The sequence below is a fragment of the Caretta caretta genome, chromosome 5, assembly GCF_965140235.1.
Source record: "Caretta caretta isolate rCarCar2 chromosome 5, rCarCar1.hap1, whole genome shotgun sequence".
NCBI lineage: Eukaryota > Metazoa > Chordata > Testudines > Cheloniidae > Caretta > Caretta caretta.
In genome coordinates, this window is record NC_134210.1 from 136909714 (window position 1) to 136918107 (window position 8394).

An 8394-nucleotide genomic window follows, 5' to 3' on the forward strand; every position below is an offset into this window, starting at 1 on the left:
ATCATCTTCTTCGTCCCCAAAACCTGCTTCCGTATTGCCTCCATCTCCATTGAAGGAGTCAAACAACACGGCTGGGGTAGTGGTGGCTGAACCCCCTAAAATGGCATGTAGCTCATCATAGAAGTGGCATGTTTGGGGCTCCGACCCGGAGCGGCCGTTCGCCTCTCTGGTTTTCTGGTAGGCTTGCCTCAGCTCCTTCAGTTTCATGCGGCACTGCTTCGGGTCCCTGTTATGGCCTCTGTCCTTCATGCCCTGGGAGATTTTGACAAAGCTTTTGGCATTTCGAAAACCGGAGCGGAGTTCTGATAGCACAGATTCCTCTCCCCAAACAGCGATCAGATCCCGTACCTCCTGTTCGGTCCATGCTGGAGCTCTTTTGCGATTCTGGGACTCCATCATGGTCACCTCTGCTGATGAGCTCTGCATGGTCACCTGCAGCTTGCCACGCTGGCCAAACAGGAAATGAGATTCAAAAGTTCGTGGTTCTTTTCCTGTCTACCTGGCCAGTGCATCTGAGTTGAGAGTGCTGTCCAGAGCGGTCACAATGGAGCACTCTGGGATAGCTCCCGGAGGCCAATACCGTCGAATTGTGTCCACAGTACCCCAAATTCGAGCCAGCAAGGCCGATTTAAGCGCTAATCCACTTGTCAGGGGTTGAGTAAGGAAATCGATTTTAAGAGCCCTTTAAGTCGAAATAAAGGGCTTCATCGTGTGGACGGGTGCAGGTTTACATCGATTTAATGCTGCTAAATTCGACCTAAAGTCCTAGTGTAGACCAGGGCTAATACACAGCTTGATGAATGTTTCAGTTTTAGTCTCCTTGCTGAAGCTTTTGGAAGCCATCTCTTGTAGTAGTCTCTGCTCTTGGTCTGTCACTTTTATGCTTCTCTGGATAAGAACGGTTTACAACCAACCCAATAGGTTTCCTCCTCATATAAACAATCAAGAAGCTCTCCCCCACCCCCCAAGAGATCCCCTTATGCCTCTCATTCTTGCCTGACTTTTCTGATGGGCAAGGCTTTTGTAGAGATGAGGTGCAAGCCCACCCTGGCACTTGCAAGACCCACATGCCACATCAAAGTGAAAAGCAGTGCAGTTAAGCCGATCAGTTTTTAAACCTTTTCCCGCTTTGCCTATCAAGGTTTAGGGCAGCTCTGGTGCTCATTCTCTCCTTGGAAATATAACCTTGAATATTTTTTTAAAAATCCCTTAGGACAGATCCAAAGTGGTAAACAGAAACTATTTAAGTATCAGAGGGGTGTCCGTGTTAGTGTGTATCTACAAAAACAATGAGGAGTCCGGTGGCCCCTTAAAGACTAATCGATTTATTTAGGCATAAGCTTTCGTGGGTGTTAGGATAAAGATATTCAGGCCTGTCTGCAAAAGCCTGTACTTTAAGAATTTAGGGGTATTCTTATCACTTGGCTAGTTCTAGAGGTATAAAAGAAAGAATCAAAATCACTGTCTGCTGGTGTAAGGGCCTTCTCTTACTGTGACAGTCTGAGGCCCTGTTCTTAGGCTAAGGCCTCTGGCTAAGTAGCAGAGGCAGCCATAAGCTAGGAAGCGACTGGTCACCTCCTCACATTCCAAACTAGTCACATTGAAATAAGGTGTTATTGGGCTGTTAGAAGAAAAGAAGTACTTGTGGCACCTTAGAGACTAACCAATTTATTTGAGCATGAGCTTTCGTGAGCTACAGCTCACTTCATCGGATGCATACCGTGGAAACTGCAGCAGACTTTATATACACACAGAGAATATGAAACAATACCTCCTCCCACCCCACTGTCCTGCTGGTAATAGCTTATCTAAAGTGATCACTCTCCTTACAATGTGTATGACAATCAAGTTGGGCCATTTCCAGCACAAATCCAGGTTTTCTCACCCCTCCAAGTTTAACCAGAATGTCTGAGGCGGGGGAGGGGAGGGGGAAGGAAAAAACAAGGGGAAATAGGAATTAGGGAAATTATGCAAGGTAGCCTATTTCCCCTTGTTTTTTCCTACGTCCCCCCCCCCCCCCCAGACGTTCTGGTTAAACTTGGATTTATGCTGGAAATGGCCCAACTTGATTATCATACACATTGTAAGGAGAGGTTTCAGAGTAACAGCCGCGTTAGTCTGTATTCGCAAAAAGAAAAGGAGTACTTGTGGCACCTTAGAGACTAACCAATTTATTTGAGCATGAGCTTTTGTGAGCTACAGCTCACTTCATCGGATGCATACTGTGGAAACTGCAGCAGACTTTATATATACACAGAGAATATGAAACAATACCTCCTCCCACCCCACTGTCCTGCTGGTAATAGCTTATCTAAAGTGATCATCAAGTTGGGCCATTTCCAGCACAAATCCAGGTTTTCTCACCCTCCACCCCCCCACACACAAACTCACTCTCCTGCTGGTGATAGCCCATCCAAAGTGACAACTCTCTACACAATGTGCATGATAATCAAGTTGGGCTATTTCCTGCACAAATCCAGGTTTTCTCACATCCCCCCCACCCCCATACACACACAAACTCACTCTCCTGCTGGTAATAGCTCATCCAAACTGACCACTCTCCAAGTTTAAATCCAAGTTGAACCAGAACATCTGGGGGGGGGGAGGGGTAGGAAAAAACAAGAGGAAACAGGCTACCTTGCATAATGACTTAGCCACTCCCAGTCTCTATTTAAGCCTAAATTAATAGTATCCAATTTGCAAATGAATTCCAATTCAGCAGTTTCTCGCTGGAGTCTGGATTTGAAGTTTTTTTGTTTTAAGATAGAGACCTTCATGTCTGTGATTGCGTGACCAGAGAGATTGAAGTGTTCTCCGACTGGTTTATGAATGTTATAATTCTTGACATCTGATTTGTGTCCATTTATTCTTTTACGTAGAGACTGTCCAGTTTGACCAATGTACATGGCAGAGGGGCATTGCTGGCACATGATGGCAAACCTACTGACCGCTATTCCTACCTGCATGCCTCCAGCTTTCACCCTGACCACACCACACGATCCATCGTCGACAGCCAAGCTCTGCGATACAACCGCATTTGCTCCAACCCCTCAGACAGAGACAAACACCTACAAGATCTCTGTCAAGCTTTCTTACAACTACAATACCCACCTGCAGAAGTAAAGAAACAGATTGATAGAGCCAGAAGAGTTCCCAGAAGTTACCTACTACAGGACAGGCCTAACAAAGAAAATAACAGAACGCCACTAGCCGTCACATTCAGCCCCCAACTAAAACCCCTCCAACGCATTATTAAGGATCTACAACCTATCCTAAAGGATGACCCAGCACTTTCACAAATCTTGGGAGACATGCCAGTCCTTGCCTACAGACAGCCCCCCAACCTGAAGCAAATACTCACCAACAACCACATACCACACAACAGAACCACTAACCCAGGAACTTATCCTTGCAACAAAGCCCGTTGCCAATTGTGCCCACATATCTATTCAGGGGACACCATCACAGGGCCTAATAACATCAGCCACACTATCAGAGGCTCGTTCACCTGCACATCCACCAATGTGATATATGTCATCATTTGCCAGCAATGCCCCTCTGCCATGTACATTGGCCAAACTGGACAGTCTCTACGTAAAAGAATAAATGGACACAAATCAGATGTCAAGAATTATAACATTCATAAACCAGTCGGAGAACACTTCAATCTCTCTGGTCATGCAATCACAGACATGAAGGTCGCTATCTTAAAACAAAAAAACTTCAAATCCAGACTCCAGCGAGAAACTGCTGAATTGGAATTCATTTGCAAATTGGATACTATTAATTTAGGCTTAAATAGAGACTGGGAGTGGCTAAGTCATTATGCAAGGTAGCCTGTTTCCTCTTGTTTTTTCCTACCCCTCCCCCCCCAGATGTTCTGGTTTAACTTGGATTTAAACTTGGAGAGTGGTCAGTTTGGATGAGCTATTACCAGCAGGAGAGTGAGTTTGTGTGTGTATGGGGGTGGGGGGGATGTGAGAAAACCTGGATTTGTGCAGGAAATAGCCCAACTTGATTATCATGCACATTGTGTAGAGAGTTGTCACTTTGGATGGGCTATCACCAGCAGGAGAGTGAGTTTGTGTGTGGGGGGGTGGAGGGTGAGAAAACCTGGATTTGTGCTGGAAATGGCCCAACTTGATGATCACTTTAGATAAGCTATTACCAGCAGGACAGTGGGGTGGGAGGAGGTATTGTTTCATATTCTCTGTGTGTATATAAAGTCTGCTGCAGTTTCCACAGTATGCATCCGATGAAGTGAGCTGTAGCTCACGAAAGCTCATGCTCAAATAAATTGGTTAGTCTCTAAGGTGCCACAAGTACTCCTTTTCTTATTGTAAGGAGAGTGATCACTTTAGATAAGCTATTACCAGCAGGACAGTGGGGTGGGAGGGGGTATTGTTTCATGGTCTCTGTGTATATAATGTCTTCTGCAGTTTCCACAGTATGCATCCGATGAAGTGAGCTGTAGCTCACGAAAGCATATGCTCAAATAAATGGGTTAGTCTCTAAGGTGCCACAAGTACTCCTTTTCTTTTTGCGAATACAGACTAACACGGCTGTTACTCTGAAACCTGTCATTGGGCTGTTATGCACTATCTGGACAGGATTGTATTCCTATCACCTCCAGAGAAAGGGAAGTGCCTAGAAAATGTAAAAGGAAACTTAGTTTGATAGCATCCTGTCTGGCAAGAACTCACTTATCAATAGCTGGGATGTGAAATCCTCACTTCTGTATTGTTTTGTCATTATAGTTCCCACTTTGCTATTGTTTGTCTGTATAATCTCTCTAGTTCTGTGATTGTTCCTGTCTGCTGTATAATTAATTTTGCTGGGTGTAAACTAATTAAGGTGGTGGGATATAATTGGTTACATAATCATGTTACAATATGTTAGGATTGGTTAGTTAAATTTCAGGAAAATGATTGGTTAAGGTATAGCTAAGCAGAACTCAAGTTTTACTATATAATCTGTAGTCAATGAGGAAGTGAGTGGGTGTGGGTGGGAGGGTGTGGGTGTGGGAGATGGGAATGGGGGTGCGGAAATTGGAATCATGTTTTGCTAAAGGGGGAAATGGGAACAGGGAATGGGAGTAAGGAAGTTGGAATCATGTTTGGCTAAGGGTAGGAATGGGAACAGGGACACAGGTGTAAGGCTCTGTGGTGTCAGAGCTGGGAAGGAGGATACTTAAGGAAGGAAACTGGAATCATGCTTGCTAGAAGTTCACCCCAATAAACATCGAATTGTTTGCACCTTTGGACTTCGGGTATTGTTGCTCTCTGTTCATACGAGAAGGACCAGGGAAGTAAGTGGGTGAAGGAATAAGTAACAGTGGGTAAAAAACCCACTTCTTCAGATGCATGGAGTGAAAATTTACAGACACAGGTATAAATATATATTGGCACATGAAGAGAAGGGAGTTACCTTACAAGTGAAGAACCAATGTTGAAGGCCAATTCAGTCAGGGTGGATGTGGTCCACTCCCAATAATTGATGAGGAGGTGTCAATACCCAGAGAGCGAAAATTGCTTTTGTAGTGAGCCAGCCACTCCCAGTCCCTGTTGAAGCCCAAATTGATGGTGTTACGTTTGCAAATGAATTGTAGCTCAGCAGTTTCTCTTTGAAGTCTGCTTCAGGAATACTCAAGAACAGATTTAAAAGCGGCCATTCTTCAAAAAAAAAAAATTTCAAAAACAGCGTTATTATTTACCCTTGTTTCTTTATCGCAGCAGGCACCTGAATGTTTTGGCTCATTACCTTTCTGTGGCAAAATCTGTGTGTTCCATTGTAAAGGAAAATGGGCTCGTGTGGAGGTAAGAAACAGGTGGTTGGTTGGATGTTTTTTTTCACCACTGAACTAACTTCCCTGTGTCAACTGAAAATTGCTGCTCTTCTTCGATTTCCCACATAGCATCTGCTATTTTTGCAGGTCTGGGGGTTGGCTAAAATCTGGATCATTGAATTCTTTGACACTGATTTTGGCATGTGTATCATTTTACATTGGCTACTTACTCAAATAGTAAACACACATAAGTAATCTTTTACCTGAGCTGATGGAATGAGGAATAGATCCCTGTAGATCTATCTTACAGTTTTTGTGTTGTCATTTAACATATTTCATTTCAACAAGCCATAGCATCATAACATGGAAAATAAAATGCACTGGCAACATATTTTCTTCCGTTTCCTTAAACTATGTATTTGCTTTTTAAAGGTACTCTGTTGCTCTCTTGCTAGTATCAAGTTATCCTTACCACTCGCATTCTCATTTCAGATAACAAGCGTTCACAGTAGTCGTGCACTAGATGTGCAGTTCATGGATACCGGAACAGTTGCCTCTGTAAAAGTATCGGAGCTTCGAGATATTCCATCACAGTTCCTGAGAGAAATAATCACCCTACCACCCCAGGTACAAACATCATTTTTAAGTAAAGCTGATGGCCTCTGTACCTCTCTTGGCCATGTCTTAGTCTTGATAATTTTAGATGTGTGCTCTGCAGTGATTTGTGGTTTTAAAACATTTTAAGATTGCCTGTTCTGCACTATGGTTCCTTTTAGTTTGTGCCAGCAATGTCCACAGGAGGCAGTTAGCAATTCACACCCCTGTAGTCCAAAGTTCATGTTAACATAGTCCTCTTTCAAACTGGGCTACATTAACGTGAACTTATGTACCTTTTCATTTGCTCCAGCAGCATCCACTCAGGGCAGTTAACACACAACACTTTGGTGCCCTCTGCAGGTCTACACACTCTCTCGCTCCCCCCCTCGCCCCCCACCTACCTACCTTGTGGACCACACTTGAGCACAGTATAGATGTAGCCTTAGAAGTAATGTTAGGATGTGCATTCTAACTCTTTATAGTGTACAGTTTTAAATAAATACAGATTACATTCTTGTGTGCTCACAGTAGAAGGCTGTGGTGGTTGTCTTACTGTATGGGTAAAGGGACTCCATTCTGCAGACCACCGCATTCTTAGTGGTTGAAGTAACTTACAGCATAATAGGCTCCTTCTTTCACTCTTTTAATATCATATATCTTTTAATCCATCTGAGTTAAAGCTTGTAATAAACTACCTAGTTTCTGTGCAGGTAAACTTCAATAGCATAACATAATCTGTTGAAGAGTGCCATGTAATTAAATTGTACCATTAACATACTCCATGTCTTTTAGGCTATGAAGTGCTGTTTAGCAGATCTTCCCCGTAACATTGGCATGTGGACTCCAGATGCTGTATTGTGGCTGAGAGATACAGTATTAAATTGTCCTGATTGCAGCATTAAGGTAAATGTAAATATCTCAAACATTTGAAATTCAATAAAATATGGAAGACCAGGTTGCAATGTGAATGAAGAGTTATAATAAAATGTCATCATGAAGTTACAGGAACTTGGTACCTTCACCCTCCACCAGACAGTCAGGTTTTGATGCAAAAAACAAAATTCTTTCAGACTTAAAAATGTTTACCTACATTAGTTTTGTTTGAAAAGCTATTATACTAGACAATTTACAGCTTTGTAGCCTCCCCTAACGCTTGTATTCTGTATGAATTCATCATTTTTGACACATTTGATACAAAGCATATTTGTTTGCATTTCCCAGCAAACCCTTTTTATACAATTCTTGGATCTGCATTTAAAGAAGACAGAGAATTTTCCCCCTTCCAAATTCTCCTGTGCTAGCTCGGTATAATTCCTTCTTACCAGCAAATGAGGGCAAGAAAAAAGCAAAACTCTTGTTTTTGTGCCGCCTCATAAAAAATGAAGTGGGTGGATGACCCTGCTCAGTTATTTTCATGTCTCCAGCAGGTGGAGGTAACTCTTTCTGTTCTTATTTGCTTTTATTTCTATATGACAAGTCACTACCCGCAAGCCAGGCTGTGGCTCTGCTGTGCGCCAGCTTGCTGCTCAGAAACGTCCGATGTGGATGCCGCTACAGCGCCGTGAAAGTCCCACTAAGCCACGCTCTGGGATTTTCACTGCGCTGTAGCAGTGTCCACACCAGTTGTTACGGCACGGCAAACCAGTGTGCCGTAGATTCGCACCCTGGCTTGCAGTGTAGTAACTAGCCAAGGAAATAGACCCTAACACAATGTAGTTTAATTTAGTACAGTCCATTTGCAGACTCATTTTTTTGGATGTGCTGAGTAGATGTCAACCATTTATAGTGTGACCTACTTACCTAATTGTCTGGGAGCACCCTTCAAAGGGAAACAAGTGTTCAGAGTCTGCTATGATTAGTACATCTTGCCCCTAATTTCATTACAGGGTACCACTATGAGTGCGCCTTTTGAGAAGCACGCTTTGTAGCTTTCCCTTTTCTTCTCTGCTTTAGTCTTGAATACTGCACATTTAAAATACTGCTGGTCTAGTCTGGCATATGTAGATATTGTA

At 43.2% G+C, this 8394-nt stretch overlaps 1 long non-coding RNA gene across 1 annotated transcript; it reads left to right on the forward strand.

The window, feature by feature from the left end:
• Window positions 1-5715: 5715 nt before the first annotated feature.
• LOC125629226 (uncharacterized) lies at window positions 5716-7304 on the forward strand. Its single transcript, XR_007354384.2, has 3 exons — window positions 5716-5816; window positions 6278-6412; window positions 7175-7304. It is a non-coding gene; the product is annotated as an uncharacterized LOC125629226 (long non-coding RNA).
• Window positions 7305-8394: the final 1090 nt, after the last annotated feature.